Source organism: Neofelis nebulosa, chromosome 5 (assembly GCF_028018385.1).
Source record: "Neofelis nebulosa isolate mNeoNeb1 chromosome 5, mNeoNeb1.pri, whole genome shotgun sequence".
Taxonomy (NCBI): domain Eukaryota; kingdom Metazoa; phylum Chordata; class Mammalia; order Carnivora; family Felidae; genus Neofelis; species Neofelis nebulosa.
Window position 1 is genome coordinate 21,182,977 of NC_080786.1, and position 18,404 is coordinate 21,201,380.

The 18,404-nt window shown below is 37.1% G+C and overlaps 1 long non-coding RNA gene across 4 annotated transcripts in view; it reads right to left on the reverse strand.

The window, feature by feature from the left end:
- LOC131511758 (uncharacterized) overlaps positions 1-18,404 on the reverse strand; it is a 197,393-nt gene that overhangs the window by 161,307 nt on the left and 17,682 nt on the right. For 2 of the 4 annotated variants that reach the window (XR_009261715.1, XR_009261716.1), the window contains exon 5: positions 31-275. The exons of 1 other annotated variant lie outside the window; for it this stretch is intronic. This is a non-coding gene — a long non-coding RNA (uncharacterized LOC131511758). Of the gene's footprint in view, positions 1-30; positions 276-12,490; positions 12,621-18,404 lie in introns of those variants that run through there. One more of the 4 variants, XR_009261718.1, reaches the window with a different exon arrangement.

Below are 18,404 nucleotides of genomic sequence, written 5' to 3' on the forward strand. Positions count from 1 at the left end.
ATTTGCAATCATAGTGTTTACCCTCCTTACCTCTAAGGGTTTCTGCGAGGCTAAAATGAGGTATAATATCACTCCTCCAATGATAAGTGAGTACGAATCCCTAATTATTGGCAAATTTGCATAGTCAATGCCTCCTCTGTGTTCTTTTTGTTTTCTTATATTCTTCTTACAGTTCCATTCAGGATTTAAGAAGGAAGTGGAGAAGGAAATTCCAGGATCCATGAGGTATAATGAAATAGGTCTTGTGATGCCAATTGTATTTTTTCATCATAAGCCTTGCTGGCATGAGGAGCAGAAGATGGGAAGATGTAATGGAAAGAAGAAAGAGAGGTTAAGTCAGGAACTTGCATCTACTCATGAAATATGTGTTAGTCCCTCAGGATACCCCAGGCACTAAGCTAGACAGTGGAATTAAAAGTACATGTGGCCCAGTCCTCCACTGGATTCCCATATAGAGGGATAGACAATGAAACCAATAATAATCATACAATGTCAATATTGTCAAGGATAATGATTTATGCAAGTGTCTTTAAATACCTAGCATTCTTAACTCTGCCTATATGTTCAGGGAAGCAAATTTTCACTGAGATGATCATATTCGAGCTAAGTCTTATAAAGGATAAGGAGTTAAGAAAAGAGGGATAAGGGAACACTGGAGAAAAGTTTGCTGCAGCAACAATTTGAAGTGACCATAGAAGGGCTACAATTTACCAGCAAGGAAATCGTTTAAAAAATAATATAGTACCAAAAAAAAAAAACCCCAAAAAAAACAGATACAGCAAATGCAATTTGAAAGCAAGGTAAAGTTGAATGCATTTCAGGTTAGCATAAGAAAATTTGGTCTTCAGCAGTTTCTTTTTAAGTTAGCAACATTTTATTTTGGAACAAGAATTCCCCCAACTTGCCTCTGTTCTTAAAACATCAGAAGCTTCGTGTCTGAGAAAGGAGAATAAAACCCTCTTTTTCTCTTAATTCCTTCACATATATAAGCCATATGAGGCACTTGATGCCCTGGTGACTCACTCACCTATTCCCTTATTGAATTTGATAGGCCACAAGCTCTGGAATTCTCTTAAGGGTATAAAAAAGAGGACATGGAAAGATCAAGAAGCTATTGTTGAAAGTAGATGGCATCGAAGAAGTGGCATTTATTTTTGCATTTTACATGTTTAAATCCACTAGGATCTTTGTCCAAAATCTCTAATCACTGATCACAAATTCAAGGGCCACTTCTGTATACACAAGGTGTATTTATTTTGTCCACATAGCTTTTTAAAAATCTTGAAATTCATGAATAGACACTTCTCTAAAGAAGACATCTGGATGGCCAACAGGCACATGAAAAGATGCTCAACGTCGCTCCTCATCAGGGAAATACAAATCAAAACCACACTCAGATATCACCTCACGCCATTCAGAGTGGCCAAAATGAACAAATCAGGAGACTATAGATGCTGGAGAGGATGTGGAGAAACGGGAACCCTCTTGCACTTTTGGTGGGAATGCAAATTGGTGCAGCCACTCTGGAAAACAGTGTGGAGGTTCCTCAAAAAATTAAAAATAGACCTACCCTATGACCCAGCAATAGCACTGCTAGGAATTTACCCAAGGGATACAGGAGTACTGATGCATAGGGGCACTTGTACCCCAATGTTTATAGCAGCACTCTCAACAATAGCCAAATGATGGAAAGAGTCTAAATGTCCATCAACTGATGAATGGATAAAGAAATTGTGGTTTATATACACAATGGAGTACTATGTGGCAATGAGAAAGAATGAAATATGGTCCTTTGTAGCAACATGGATGGAACTGGAGAGTGTTATGCTAAGTGAAATAAGCCATACAGAGAAAGACAGATACCATATGGTTTCACTCTTATGTGGATCCTGAGAAACTTAACAGAAACCCATGGGGGAGGGGAAGGAAAAAAAAAGAGGTTAGAGTGGAAGAGAGCCAAAGCATAAGAGACTCTTAAAAACTGAGAACAAACTGAGGGTTGATGGGGGGTGGGAGGGAGGGGAGGGTGGGTGATGGGTATTGAGGAGGGCACCTTTTGGGATGAGCACTGGGTGTTGTATGGAAACCAATTTGACAATAAACTTCATATATTGAAAAAAATAAAAAAATAAAAAATAAAAATCTTGAAATTTACTTATATGTATTATTTGAATTAATTGCTTCTCTGTAAAAATCACAATACCTGGCTGTCTAGACCCAAATTTTTGCATAACAAATGAACAGTGAGGAACTACCATCTCCTGTAGATAAAGCCTGTGCTCTTCAGTTTACCATGTCTCCATTCTACTCTGTTTCCTTATACCTGGCCAGATTCACTCAATTTGTTTTTTCAATGCAGTAGACTTAGAATTTATGAATCCATATATAAATAAAGCAATTTAAAATGTATCTCACTTGATTTTAATGATGTGCCCTATCTTCAGTTTCCACAAATGCAAAACCAGAGACATGGATTTGGATACAGGTAGTTTATTTGGAAGGTGAGCCCAAGAAGCTATATTGGAGAGGGAGCAGGGAAGGGAAGATTGCCAAGAAAGAGAGGGTAAATTGGCAACTTTCTGCATGAAATATATGTGACCTTCTGAAACATAATTTAGAATGTCTCAGGGAGGCAAGAAAACGAGCATTTATCCACTACATTAATGCTTTCATTGGTTGACAGTCATACTTGGGAGATATTAACTCTCCTATATGTCCAGCTTCTACTGGGTTGCTTGAGCATAGGAGGAGTGCTTGTATTAGGGAGTTGTAAGTGCTCATGAGAAGTTTTCACTACAGTTGCAGACAGCCTCAAATTGGTCCAAGTAATATGGATAAGGTAACAATAGTTCTTGTTACATAGTGGTACTCCTGAAATGGAATGTTAGTCCAGATCCCTCAAGAGGCAGACAAGAAGATGGAATTAAGCATGCAGGGATTTTATTAGGGGAAATACCTATGAAAGAAAATGGGAAAGACTGGGAAAGCCATGAGAACTCAATGCAGGTCTGTCCTTAAATGAGGGAGACAGGACTCAGGGATAAGGCAGAAGTGACTCATATGGCCAAGGGGCTTAAGAAAAGGTTTGGCAAAGCCATGGTGAAGTATGTGAGTCAAAGTCTGTCCTTAGAGGCATTTCAAGTCTTCCAGGAATAGGCTTGCCTTAGCATCCCTGCCATCTTGCCACTGGCCGGGTGTCACCCTAAGAGGTATGTCCTCTGCTCAAATATGATGGTTCTGGAGCATGGCTGCTGATTAACTGCCATCCTTGTAGTCAAAGGTCTTCTAAGTGCATAGTGGTGGCTACCACAAATAGAAATAGATATATGGCATGACATACAACAGCCAATAATGTGCAAGTGTCAGGCCATGCTGGCCTGTGTATCTCCTTCAATTCTTGTTCAGTGACTCCTTGGCAACATGAAATTGGCCATGATGGGAATCTTTGCAACACAGACACTGACAAACACTGCAAATCACGACTTTTTCTCCACTCCAGAGACTGTTGTTAAACATGTACCAGTGCCCCCACGAAAAACATCTCTACTAAATGTGTCACAATGTAATAGAATAAAACCCTCTGAATATTCTTCCATTTTCAACCTTACTGAGATTGCACTTCTTTAGAATGATTCCATATTGTTTCCTCTGAAATAATGTCACTCACTTATTTTTACCACCCAAAGAGACTTCGTTCCTTTATCTGTCACACAAGAATGTCATACAAGTGCTCTTTCAAAAAAGAAACACATGGTATTTTTATATCAGTGTTTTATTGTCTCTCTAGTCTGAAGACTCAAGAAAAAAATTACATTGAAAAGCAAAATTGGGGCCCGGGTAGCTCAGTCAGTTAAGCTCTTACTCTCAATTTCAGCTCAGGTCATGATCTCACAGTTGTGAGACTGAGCCCGCATCCAGTTCTGTGCTGAGCATGGAGTCTGCTTAGGATTCTCTCTCTCTCCCTCTCTCTCTCTCTGCCTCTCCCCTCCTCATGCGCTCTCTCTCTCTCTCGCTCTCTCTCTCAAAATCAATAAATCAGCATTAAAAAAAGAAAAGCAAAATTGTATTCTGTTATTACAATATTATATGTGGCATTAAAAATAAGAACACCTTTTTTGGTGAACATACCATCTCTAGATGCAATAACAGAGTTAAAGTTTAACCATCAATGAATGAAATAAGGTACACTCAACTCAGCAAAAGGGTGAAGAGTCAATTCAGACGCCTGAATTCTAATATCATGTGTGTTACTTGCTCTTGAATTTCAGGGCACTGAATCGGTCTCCCTTCTATAGCCTAATTCAACAAATGAATAGGTAGTATTGCCCCCTACTTACTGCAGAGAGAGACATATATATCGTAGAATAACACCATTAAAGCAATTTAGGTTTCTGAGAAGAAAGGTCCTTTATAAATAGGAAGCATTATTATTCATATTCAGGAATTTTAACAACTCCCACAGCTTCCCTTATGATTATCTGCCATTTCCAATAAGTAACACTTCAACATTTGATGTTATCATGCAATCATAATAAAAGAATATTAAACTAGAAAAAAAAAGAAAACCAAACACATGGAAACGTCTATACATTGTAGTGTATCATATCATGCAATTTAAAATTCATAAAGTCTACAAGACTGGTATAATTTGAGCCTATTCAAGTATATGCTGTCATTTTGGAATAAACATTGTTTCTCATAAAAATTAGACATTTTTATGAGGGTGTGACATTTTAAATAAATACCCTGCTCAAAAGAGAATAGAAAGTTAATGTTTAGATTAGGTGGTACCCACCTGTCAGAGATGCTGTGCTAAAAGTGGATATAGTCACTCTCTTGAGAGTACTGGGATTTGAATCGTGTATGAGGGGGTAAGAGCAAGGATGGTAAAAATTGATGTGCCTACTAGTGAAAATACGTGTCGGGGACAAAGTGGGATTTTGCTCAAAACCGCATTCTTGAACTGTGCCAGGGATTTCACTTAAAAAGGTACATAAGAATTGCACATTTGCGGAAGCCTATGTTTATAATCTTAGCCAATAGGTCTATGCGGAAGATAAAAAGACCGCTCAGTCCCCCAAATGACTTCCTATCTTCTCCTCATTAGAGATTCATTATGTTGGATCTTTAAGATTCTTTTTATCTTCAACTATTGTCTTTTCAATTAAATATATCCTTGAGTTAGAGTCATTCTTTAATAAAGTCTCAGTAAATATTTTATTGATAAATGAGCACCTTAATTTCTAGTTAAGAATGAAAGAACAGGGCCTTTTTGGTAGCTGTCTAGAGAGAGGAATAGAGTCACAGACGACACATCTTGGGGCAAGGATATGAAAACCAAGGGAGAGAAGAGGTGTGAAATAAAATAAATAAAATAGAGTAGGGAAATGTACGGCCTGGTCCTGTGTTTCTCAAATTATGCCATTCAAGCAGTTTTGCTGATTTCTGGGTTAATACAGTTCCTTTATATATAATGGAGGTTCTATCTTCATAGCTATGTGTTGGCTGTTTATTTTTATACACACAGAAACACACACACACACACACACACACACATGCACACACACACACAAATGTGTGTCCTTTGCAATGAGGAACATACAAAATACATTATATATGATGCCTAATTTGATTTTGTTAACCATTCTATGTAGTATATACAATTAATTATATCTTACAGATGAGATCACAATAGCTCAGATATGTCAAGTCCTTGGCCCCATACGAGATATTTGAGTGAAGAACTGTCAGACACGAATACCCTCTACTAACCATTATGCTACAACATCTTCCTCCTAGCAACTTGTTCAAGAAGATGGTTTATTAAGAAAAGTTGTTCTGTGATTCAGTATGTTTGGAAAATGTTACGTATTATAAAATCTTGGATGATCAGAAATAACATTAACATATTAAAGGCTAAAGAAATATCATATTTATCTAAAATAAAACACCTTTGTGTGACCGGCCATTTTCAAAGCTGATCAATTTCTGATGGAGCTAATACTCTACAGACCGTAACTGGATATCATGAGCTAGAGAAACACGAGTTAATCCTACATTTCCCTCCCTTCTCTTGACACATTTATAATTTTACTAAAATCCCTTCTTGGGGCACTTGGGTGGCTCAGTTGGTTAAGCATGTGACTCCTGATTTCAGCTCAGGTCATGATTTCACAGCTCATAAGACCCAGCCCTACATCAGACTCTGCTCTGACAGCATGGAGCTTGCTTGGGATTCTCTCTTGCTCTTTCTCTGCCCTTCCCCCACTCAAGCACATGGGTGCTCTCTCTCTCTCTCTCTCTCAAAATAAATAAGCATTTTTAAAATTAAAAATAAATAAATAAAAAATAAAATCCCTTATTGATTGTTCATGAAGCCTTTAAGTTCAGTATAGAATCCTGAATAGAATTTAGAGAGATGATTCCTTAATGCCAAGTCATTTGTGCGAAACCTGATTAACTGCTGGAATTGTAAATCACTAGTAATTTGCAGGTATGTTTCTCCTAGGGAATAAATTTGGATTTTGGCTCACCAAGTGCGTATTATTAGAGTTTTTTTTTCCTAGTTCTTACTAGATAATAAGCTCCATGAGGGCTGGAAGTAAGTTTTATTTCATTCACTATCATATATTGGCAGTATAATTCGTGGGCCATTAAGAGCTACTGAACAGACATTTGTTGAATAAAGATTATCAGTGAGGGGCACCTGGGGTGCCCAGTTGGTTAAGCATCCGACTTTGGCTCAGGTCATGATCTCATGGTTTGGGAGTTCGAGTCCCACATTGGGCTCTGTGCTGACAGCTCAGAGCCTGGAGCCTGCTTTAGATTTTGTGTCTCCCTCTCTTTCTGCCCCTCCCCCCCCCCCCACTTGTGCTCTGTCTCTTAAAAATAAATACACATTAAAAAATAATAAAAAAAGATTATCAATGATTAAACAGTAGAAAAGTGACTTAAAACTCAACATATTCTCCACACTAATGTCTGACATTAAAATCCAGGATAAGGGTTGTCCGTGGAATGAGGGTAAGAGGTGGTGACTGGAAGGGACACAAATGGGGCCTTCTGGAATTTTCACAATATTTGCTCCTGATCCTTGTGATGGTTATACGAGTGTGCTCAGTGTTTGAAAATTCATCAACCTGTGGTTCTTCCCGCGTTTACTGTATTTCAATAGTACTAGGGAAATATGCGAGATTTAAAAGTGATCTATGTTTTCATCCATTTCATCAATACCTTCTGAGTATGTCAGAGCTCATAGATACATGGAGATCAAGAATTCACTACTAACTACTGATAGACAGTTGGGTATGGTTAAAATCTCACAGTGGTGAACCTTCCCTAGATGGACTTGGCCTAGGCCTCCGGACCTTTCTATGATGTTTTGGAGTTTTCAGATTGTAGTTCTGTGAATGCTGGGGCCATAGTAGAGAAGGCAAGTTACATATTTTGTGTTTGGAGTTGTACTCTGTAGTTTAGTTGCATCACCTAATTCAGTCCTTCCAATAATTCTACGTTGAATATTATTCTCTCTCTTTTATAGATGGAGAGAGATACTGAGGCCCAACGGGCTAACCTAACTGGTCCAAAGTTGTAGGGCAAGAACAAGATTTGAACTCAGATTCTCTAGTCTTGAAGACCCAGACTTTTCTAAATACCATGCTGCCATGAAACCAGTTCTCCTCTAATGAAAAGGAACTCTCTGTCTTGGATAAAACAGAACAAAAGAAAAATCAAAACAAAGAAAAAACCCACAATTCATCAGAAATTAGACTCCAAAACCACCACAGGTCTGAGATTTCAATTTACTTTCAACTCCAATGTTTGACATATGTGAATTCCAATGATTTGCCTTTTTTTTTTTTTACTGTGTTAAGAATCCTTAATAAAAATATACTTCATATGTGCTTCTCTTTTTACAAGTACTATTTATGCACATAAGTGTAAAATATAAATGAAATACCCATAATTATCAGTTAATAAGCATGCGTTCTGCTAAATTTTTTACATATCTAATTGGCTTTATTAAAGTGTTCATGAATCAGACAGCATCCCATCCAGCAAGTGGAAAGGAGGTTCATGTTCTTTTCATGTTTTTAAACTATGTTTAACCTTCCAGATTAGACATACTCACAAAGTTGAATGATACCCTGAATCTCATTCTGTTTACAAATAACATGTGTTAGATTTAAAATTTTATATTTGTTGAGGCGCCTGGGTGGCTAAGTCAGTTAAGTGTCCAACTTCGGCTCAGGTCATGATCTCATGGTTTGCGAGTTTGAGCCCTACGTCGGGCTCTGTGCTGACAACTCAGAGCCTAGAGCCTGCTTTGGATTCTCCGTCTCTCTCTGCTCCTTCCCTACTTGCGTGCTCTTTGTCTCTCCCTCTCCCTCTCCAAAATAAACAAACATTTAAAAAAATAAATAAAATTGTGTATCTGTCCACAAATTCCATCTGTGGTTTGAACGGTACAGTAAGTTTGGAAGGGGAGTCAGTTGGATAAAATACAGCTTATTCACATTCGGCTCAATCAGCACATGGAACAATAAGAATAAAAGAAACAATTAAATTGCCTTTTAAATGTATTTTGACAAGGCCTTACAAAGGCAAAAGTTTTATCAGGTAAATTCTGGAAACAACTTTATTTAGGTTGTGCATTTTCTGCTTTAGTAGGGATCAGAAATCAGAATCTTGGAGAGAGTTTTCTTCTTTTACTTTAAAATAAATTGCCATTCAGATGCTGGGTAAAATCATAAAAATTGGGAGAAATCAGTCAACTCCAAAAGGTTCATTTAGTTTCTGACAATATTTCTCACACTTGCAGTGAACTATGCAGAAAGAGACAGGTGATTAGCAAGTGTCATTAATCATGTAGGTAAAAGAGAGTGGGGGTGGGGGGGGGCTTTCATTTTCAGTGAGCAGAAACTCAGAGGCTAATGAAGGCAAAAGTCAATGGATGGTGCGTAGTTTACTTATCTCATAGAATAAAGTCTGATTTGGGAAAAAAATATTGTGATTCCAGCAGCATTCTTTTATGATTATTCAAGTCATTTATTCTCCATGGCACACGAATATATCATTTGTCGAAACATATTGGCTTTTTAAAATTTATCTTTTTCTATTTATTTTCACTGTTCAAAGAGAACATGTAGCTTTCTGATCTAAAAGCATATTCAGTGAAAACTGTGGATTATTCTGCCTTCTGAGTGACTCTTCAAAGGTAATTTCCCTGCCACCAAAGGTCAGAACAAAGAGTTACAGTCTTTGTGTAACAGGTGCAAAACCTGTTCACCTAAAGGTAAAAGAAAACAGATACTATTCAAACAGAATTCTAGGGTAGCCTTTGACTAGGGGAGATTAGAATACAGAAGTGGAGATAGGTCAGGTAGTTCTAGAAAAATTTTGTAGGGCACTCATCAGCAGAAGAGTCTTGATCTTTCTATCAGTCGGGCGTCAGCCAGGAAATAGAGATCATACAATAAATTGAATAGGGTTAATTTAATAGAAAGAATTATTAAATAACAACAGATTAACGGCAAAGGAATAAAAAGGATGCTAAAGAATTCCAGAATAGGGCATTTTAGAAGCAGCCACTACCTCTAGGGATAAGACAGAGTACCTAAAGAAGGAACACATTAGAAGATGTTCCCTATCCCCTACAAAGGTTGCGATTCAGACTTCGTTGTAAAAAGGTACCTTTAGCGGCCCTAATGGCAGAGAAATTTGCTGGGATGCTGCCAGATAGGGCTGGAAGGCAGGAAAGCACCAAGTACCGTGCTGGTGAGAACCACTGAAAAGCTGCTTCTAGGGGCACCACTACAATACTCTGGGAAACTACCCTCTGGGCAACCACTGAAATTCATTTGCAGGGGAGTGTAAATGAGTGTTCTGCATGTCCGCCAAGGGCTGCAAGAGCAGGGGAAAGTACACTAGAAGAAAAGAAGTCACTTCCTCCTGTAGTGTTCCTCCAGTGCCATCAACTTACAAAGCTTAATCTTGTTCCAGCTGCAAAGAAGAAATGTTTCCAGGGTCCAGCTATAGTATCACAAAGCAGGGCAACAAAGAGTGGATTTGTTACTGAGAGGAAATACAGCGGTAAGTGGCACAACCATCCAGCATATGTCTGGGCGCACAGGCAAACAAGCACACCCTATGGACTGCATACAAAAGTATTTCAAGATAATAAAATTATTAAGATTGGAAATTCCAGCTAGATGAGATCGCATTGGCCCCAAAACTTTAATCTCATTTCTTTAGCAAACTTTCACTGAGCGAAATATATATTTAGTCCAAGTTATCTGAGCTATAAGAGTAAAAAATCCTTTCCTAAACCAACTTTAGTGTTTCCTTTTTCTACAAATGGTTCCGACATCCACTAAGTTGGACAAGGAATAAACTAGCAATAATTCTTTTTTTTTTTAATGTCTTTTTATTTTTGAGAGACAGCACGCATGAGTGGGATAGGGGCAGAGAGAGAAGGGGTCAGAGGATCCGAATCATGGAGCTCGAACCCATGAACCGTGAGATCATGGTCTGAGCTGACGTGGGTCACTCAAACAACTGAGCCACCCAAGCGCCCCAAACTAGGAATCAAGTTTGAAAACTTGTTTCATTCTATCACAATGTTAAATTGTGGACCCAACAAATACTGTTAATTGAAAGGAATGCACTTTACAAATCTCTCTAGTCAATGATTCTTTTCTGTCTCTACCGAGACAGGACACCATCTCTTCCCTAAACGACTCCAATAGTTGCCAGGGGATTTTTGCATCCAAATAGCATCTGACTTCTGTGCATTTTTAAAAAGGAATTTTAAAAATGTGCAATATGTCTCACAAGAGTGTATACAATGGATATACTACCAAGAATAGACATCAAAGTATCCTCCATGCATTAGACCATTACCAACGCCAGTGAAAATCTGAGTCATTTCCCAGTCTTGCCCTCTACCTCTCCCATCAACAGGGTTCCGTTTTCTGAGTGTTGTGCTAATGATTCACTTTTAATAGTTTTCTGCACATATATGCATCTTTGAATAAATTCCCTAGTTGCATTTTTTTAAACTTTACATAAATAGAATAATGGCATTATCCTCTATAACAACTGTTTTTTATTTGTTTGCTGATAAAGTAGCTGCCTATGACTGAGTTTCATTATGGTATTCTCTTTGTGACTATCCCATGCTTTCTATATCCATTTTACTGTGGAACGATTTCTAGGTGTTTTTTCTTCCTCTTGTTGTGAACAGCAATGTTACAGATTCTTATACATATCTCCTGGTGTCTCTGTGGAATAGCTTCTTTTTGACAGATGCTGGACTAGAAATTGAGCAAATTTTCAATCGATAAGATATAGGACTTCCCATTGCTCTACATGCTCGCCGACACTAATTATTCCAGAATTTTTAGCTTTTGCTAATTTTGCGTCTGTGACATGGTCATTTATTGTGGATTTTCCTGTATTGTTCTAATTACCAATGAGGTCACACATCTTTCCAGATGTTTAATGGTAACTTGTATTTGTTCTTTTCTAAAGAGCTTGTTCAAGTCTTATGCACATTGAAAGAAATTTCTACATGTTCCTACTGATTTGTAGTGATTGTAAATTTTGTCAGTTAATATGTTGCAAATGTCTTCTCCCATTAAACGGGTTTTCTTTATATTCTTTAAATACTGTACTCTAATGAGCAGACATTCATAATTTTACTATCATCAATTTTCTCAATATTTCTCTTTGTGTCCTCTATGCCTTTTCATATAATGTTTAGTAAGTCCTATAACATTCAGAATTGAACAACAATTATCCTATATTTTATTCTAAAGGTTTAAAAAATTTGCCTTTTTAAGTTTGTCTTTGATTAAGCTGAAATCATTTTTTGCATATAGTATTAGGGATATATTTTAATTTTTCTTCCATACAAGTAATACAGTGCTTTTAATTTATAACAATTTTGTAACAAATTTGTTATTAATAATACCATACAATTTCACTTATATGTAGAATTTAAAAGGCAAAAGAAATAAAACAAAACAGAAACAGATGCATAGATAATAGACAGCAATCTGGTAGTTGCCAGGAGAGGGAGGCGAAATAGGGTAAGGGGGTTAAAAGGTGTAAAATTCCAGTTATAAAATAAGTAAGACATGGATGCAATGTACAGCATAGAGACTACGGTTAATAATAGTCAAACCGTTTTGTATGGTGTTCGATTGTAGCTAGATTTATTGTGGTGACCACTTTGTTGTGTGTATAAACGTTGAATCACTTTGTTGTATGCCTGAAACTAATACAATATTCTATGTCAACTACACTTCAACTAAAAAAAAAAATTGTTCCAGCACTATGCTTTGAATATTTTAACATTTTCTCACTGATTTTCATTACTAACCACATCATAAAATAGGTTTCCATGTTTGAGTCTGTTTCTGGTTCCTCTCTGTCCCTTTGATCAATTCTGTGCCAATACCACACTGTTTTAATTACTTTTAAAAATCTTAAATGATGATTCTTCTTCATCAGTGTCTTGACTTTTCTTAGCTCTTTTCTATCCCATAAATCTAGAATAAGTTTGTCAAATTCTTTGAAATATACTAGTGAGAGTTTGCTTTGCAATTTTATCAAATCTATAGATCAATTTGAAAAAAAAATTGACAATTTTACTATATTGGGTTTGTCTACTGTAAAACATTACTTTTAAATATCTCAGGAAAATTATGCAAATTTTAGCTAATGGTCTCACATATATTTTGTTACGTTCACTCTTACAAGCTTTCATTTTTCTTATGCCATTGTAAATGACATTTTTGAGTTTCAAATTTACAACAAACCAATACCATATGTCGCAGATAATGGCAGGGATCATATCATGAGTAAGACAAGATAGTAATGAAGAGAAGAAGGGATTGGGCCATGAATAGAATTTGAGATTTCACAGTGTGTAATTAAACACTATGAAGACAGAACTTGGTCCAGTGGCTATCTCTGGTGGTCTATGATTGGGGTGTAGGGGGGCACAAATAATTTTATATATTTAATTTTCCAAATTATTTCAATATGTATTTTAGTATCATTTTAAGAGAAATCACTCATTTCATCGTTCTCCAGAAAATATTACACTCTGCCTAAACTACCTTTATATATGTGTGTGTACACACATATGTATATATGTGTTTTTATTTTTGTTTTAACTCTGAAACAAGGTTCTCTGATCTCTCTAGTGGATGTGTTCTATTGTCTCACATGTTTTGGTCAGAAGGTGCTTATTTAATTCATGAAAATTCTTCTATGGGTAACGGTAAAACCGTTTTATCCTTAGTAGAAATGAAGAATAATCCTTCAATATTAATAGTTAAACTATTTCTATATGTCATAAAGCTGTGATAGAGAGGAATCATATATTTCAATACTGCATTTTTCTTTTTTTGAGTCAGGAAATCTCAATTCCTATATCTTGTCTTCCTGTGGTTAGTTCAGTTCAACAAATACCTCTTGAGGACTTTTTCTAGACCAGGTAGAGTGTTACTTGCTGCAGAAAAACACGTAAGTTACGGTCTCTGTCTTAAGTGAGATAAATAGTTTCAACAACAGATGTACGAACAGAGCCCCAGATTGTAAGAAATATAACTTGGTTTCCTGCAAGAAGGAGGGCAGGTGGTCATGGAAATTTCAGAGTCATATTAGCAAATAATTTAATTATTTACATGGTTCTTTACGCATTGATTCAGATTCAGGTTCTTAATAACTTTCATATCCTAAAGATATGAGTACAGTCCTGTTGCTACCTTTCACACTTATGACTTGTTGCAGCAAGTTGACTAATGAAAAGAGACTCCGTACCTGCCTCCGTCTAGTTTGGAAGGTACACAATATATATTTGGAACAATGGCTGAGTTAGTGCTATATAATATTATTACAGGTCAGTCACTGTGGAATTGTGATCTCAGAATTATTTTGTCAAGTTATCTCTCATTCTTTTTAATACTCTAAAGGCAGGACAGAATGGTCGAATGTTCTTTGACTGAATGAGAGAAAAAATGCACCCCGAACATGTGAAAAAATGCACTGTGATGAAAATAAACATATTTAAATTTGAAGTGAATTATTAAAAGAACAAATAGAATTATGACAGATCGGCACTGCATGGACGTCAGGGAAATGGGGAGTGTACGTACATTTTATTTAGGTCCAGAAATGAGAGAACCAACTACTTAACATGCTCTACGTCACTCGGGGGTCTTTTACTTCTCACCAAAACCTGCAGTGGAGCATTATTTCTAAAGGAGCCATGCTGATAATTAGAAACATTACAAAGCATGCCAAGGTTATGTTCTTAGCAGGTAAAAAAAAACATCGAGATTCAAACCCAGGACTGTCTAGTCCCCCAAGGGTGTGCCCTCTCTTATAGCCTGCAAAACTTCCCAGTTATCAGAACTGAAATAAAAGCATCACGGGAACCATATAGAGTGGGGTTGGCACACGGTGAGTGCTTAACAAACGCTAAATGTTGTCTGTTTCTGTTTTTATATTTTGCTACCATATAATTAGAATCTTCTAGGGAAAAATAACCAACAGTCAGAGGGATCACCATCCCTACTTGGTTTGTATAGCCAGCATTTCTCACAGTGTGCTGTGTACCTGAAGCACAGGAATCATCTGGGAATTTTCTTACAATGTACATTCTGATGATGAAGGTTTAGGGAGGACCCCAAGATACTACATTTCTAATAAGGCTTGCAGATGATGCTGATGCTGCTGGTCCAAGGACCGCACTTTGGGCAGCAAAAGTTTACACATCTGTCTCTGAGTCACCTGGTACATTTATTTAAAATGTGATTACTGCCCCTACTTAGAATACTTGAATGTAAGCCTTGGGAATATGAATTTCCCACACATCTCCAGGTACTTTTGCACACTAAAATTTAAGAACTATTTGTGTGTTCTGGGGTGCCTGGTGGCTCAGTCAGTTAAATGTCCAATTCTTGATTTTGTCTCAGGTCACGACCTCATGGTTTGTGGGTTCGGGCCCTACGTTGACTTTGCACTGGCAATGCAGATCCTGCTTGAACTTTTCCCTGCTCCCTCATATTTTATCCTTTTCCTTTAGGGAGATAATTTCACAAAGAGATGAATCTGGATGAACAGTTATTCCGATTTCTTCCCTGAGGTCAGTCTTCAGCCTAGAGTTTCTGGTCTGCGTGTGCATGTGTGTGTGTGTGTGTGTGTGTGTGTGTGTGTTACATTTCGGGATTAGGCTGATGAACCAGCCACCCATATTTAGAGGGCAATGGCCGTGTGGCTGTCCCTGAGAGTCACAAAAGAAATAGAAACCAGGATATCTAAGAAGGTCAAGAGAAACATACAAACCCAGAGAACCTCAGACAAAAGTCACAGAAAGGACAGAATATAGAAGGATGTTCATGAGTGCTAAGAGGTTGGTTTTGTGTATCAAAACAGGATTCTTGGAGAAACTATCTTAAACAGCAGTCTGACAATGTTTAATTCATCTAACACTTACTGGAAGATATTACATGTGTCATGTGCTGGATAAAAGGATATAATCCTTTTCCTCATGGTAATTGAAATCTAGCAGAAGAAGATAGCTTAATAAGGAGAGGTTAAACCTGAGTTCCTGGTGGGAAGAAAGACAAAGAGCAAAGTAACTTTTCCAGTCATTTTTTTTAATTCAGTGAGAAAAACCTATGTCCACAAAGGTTTTTAATAATCTAAAATAACTGGAAAAATCCAAATATCCATCAACAGATGAATGAATAAAGAAATTGTGCTATATTCACACAATGGACCACTCCTCAGCCATAAATAAAATGAACAAATGATGTATGTAAAACATGAGTGTATCTCAAAAGCATTAAGAGAAAGAAGTCAGATATAAAACAATGTACATTCTGACTCAACCTACATAAAATTCAGTAGAAGGTAAAACTAATAATTATTAGCTAATATTAACACTGAGGTTGACAGTAATAAGGATTTCCACACCATGAATACCTACATTAGAAAGATTATTACATAATAATGTAAAACATATACATGCATCTATATACTATGGTACATAGGTATATGTGTATGTATATATCAATATATACGTATTGTTCAGGAAAAGGCAGGTAGGGTTTATCTTGCAGAAGATCAAACAATTTATACGTGGAGATATTAATATAGCCAATATAGAATGGTGGGGTTAATTTATCAATTTGTGAAGAAATTGAAAGGCCATGTCATGGAATTTTCATTTGATTTGAGAGGCAGTTGAAACTATTATTTCAGAGAAGTAGATTAAGGCAATAGTATGGTTCTTACCAATAGTATGGTAAGGTAAGGAGTATGGTTCTGATTGTGTAAGGTATTTTTCTTACTGTTCTTATAGAGTGAGACCTGGTGTGTTACAGACAGGAGGATGATTGATGTCAAGGAAGGACCTACAAGGAAAAGAAGGCACTTAACAAAAATATCTGAAATTAAAAGTGTTTCCCTTTTAGTGTAGGTCTGAAAAAGCAGCTACTTTTCTGTGAAATGCACTGGGTCAGAAATGGCAGGAGTTGATCGTAAAAAAGACATGAAACATCCAAAAGGAGGGAGAAGGCCAACTTTCTTGTCAGAAGGGGGTTTTGTCAACAATGGAAATGTTTAAAAGGAACAGCACTTTGGCAGAGAGGAAAAGGAAGTCAATATGGAAAATGTTTTGTTTTATGTTATAAAAAGACACAGAAGTGCAACCTCCAGGTGCAGAGGCATTGAGGTTCAGACAGAAAAGAAGTGCAAGAAGTGTAGGTCTGCTGGGCTGCATTTCAGCCCGATTTGTGTTTGATGAATTCTCCAAATCTCACCTAAGGGAAGGAAAATGGAATAAACCGTGAAAGGCAACCATAGAGCTTCTAATGGGATTTAGCGTAATTTTAATTGTGCATTATCACAATACTCCCATAGGGGGACTTCTCTCTGGAATATTCCAGGTCAGGGAATCTCTATCGAAAGGACACAGGATTTGGAGTCAGATCGTCCTTGGGGTAAAGCCAAGCTTGAGTAATTGCTTAACTTATTTTAACTTCAATTTCCTCATAGACAAAATGGGATAATAACAGCATCTTCATAAGACTTGTGTTGAGGATTAAATGAGGTGATGGGTGTGAAGTGCCAGGTTGGGTATCTCCTACATAATTTTCTCTCAAATATTGATCGTTACAAGTCAATATGATAGAGGATGTGAATGTCCTTTTAGTTTCAACATGTCTGTTATTCCCAGTATGTAAAATAGCACACCCCATTCTTCTCTCCTTCAATCGAATGTCGGCGTCCCCTCCTTTCAGTTGTATATATTCCCATTCTGGAACTTATTATTTTTAAAAAGTGCCAAGTTAATTGGCAGCAGTGATGCATGGTAAGATAGCATTCACTGCAATTTGTTAAAAGATCCATGAAATGTAATCAACGGCCAGCAAGTGATTCTTTCGTTTTTAATGAAAGAGCTAGATGTGTAATGGAGTGTTTTTCTTTCTTCGCCTTTGCCTGAAAATTTGCCCTGTTAACATATCATGCCTTGTTGTGACATTACAAGTTTTCTTTGAAAAAATCCCTTTCTCTCTGGGGCACCTGGGTGGCTCCGTTGGTTAAGCTTCTGACTTTGGCTCAGGTCATGAACTTGAGGTTCATGAGTTGGAGCTCCATGTCGGGCTCTTTTGCTGACAACCCAGAGCCTGGAGCCTGATCTGCGCCTCCCTCTCTCTGTTCCTCCCCTGCTCACACTCTGTCTCTCTCTCTCTCAAAAATAAAGATTTAAAAAAAAAATTTAAAATCCCTTTCTCTTAAAATGAAAACCAGCCAAGCAAAGTAAAAAGTATAATTTCCATGCACAAAAAGAACAAAAATCTTGGGGATTTATTTGTTTTTAGCTTCAAAACAAAATCCCCTTTGAAATATCTCGATGTATTGTGAATGCAGCAGTCCTCAAATTGATATCTGAATCAAATGTCTGTGTTTGCTAATCTCTTCACTGTTTTCTAAAGGTTGTCTTCCTTTCTGCTGAAATAATAAATGGGTAAATAGTCATATGTGAGATGCTTGCATCCTTAATATGCCAACACCTTCTGTCTTAGAGGCATATTGTGCCAGATGGAACATTTCACAAACACTGTAACAGACAAATTACATTAGATACCCTGGCCAGCACAGTGACACACAGCACCTTGATATAACTCAATTTTGTCTTTGCCTACATCTCAACCATTGCATTTTAAATCAGCAGTGGGGTAGTATAAACGATCATCGCTGAATAGAATGATAAATCCATCCACTATGTTTATAAAGCATTCAGCTTCTATTAATTTTTTTCATAGCAATATTTATGCTAATAGCCAAACCTCAGAATGGCAAAGCAAGATTGTTTTTCCCAC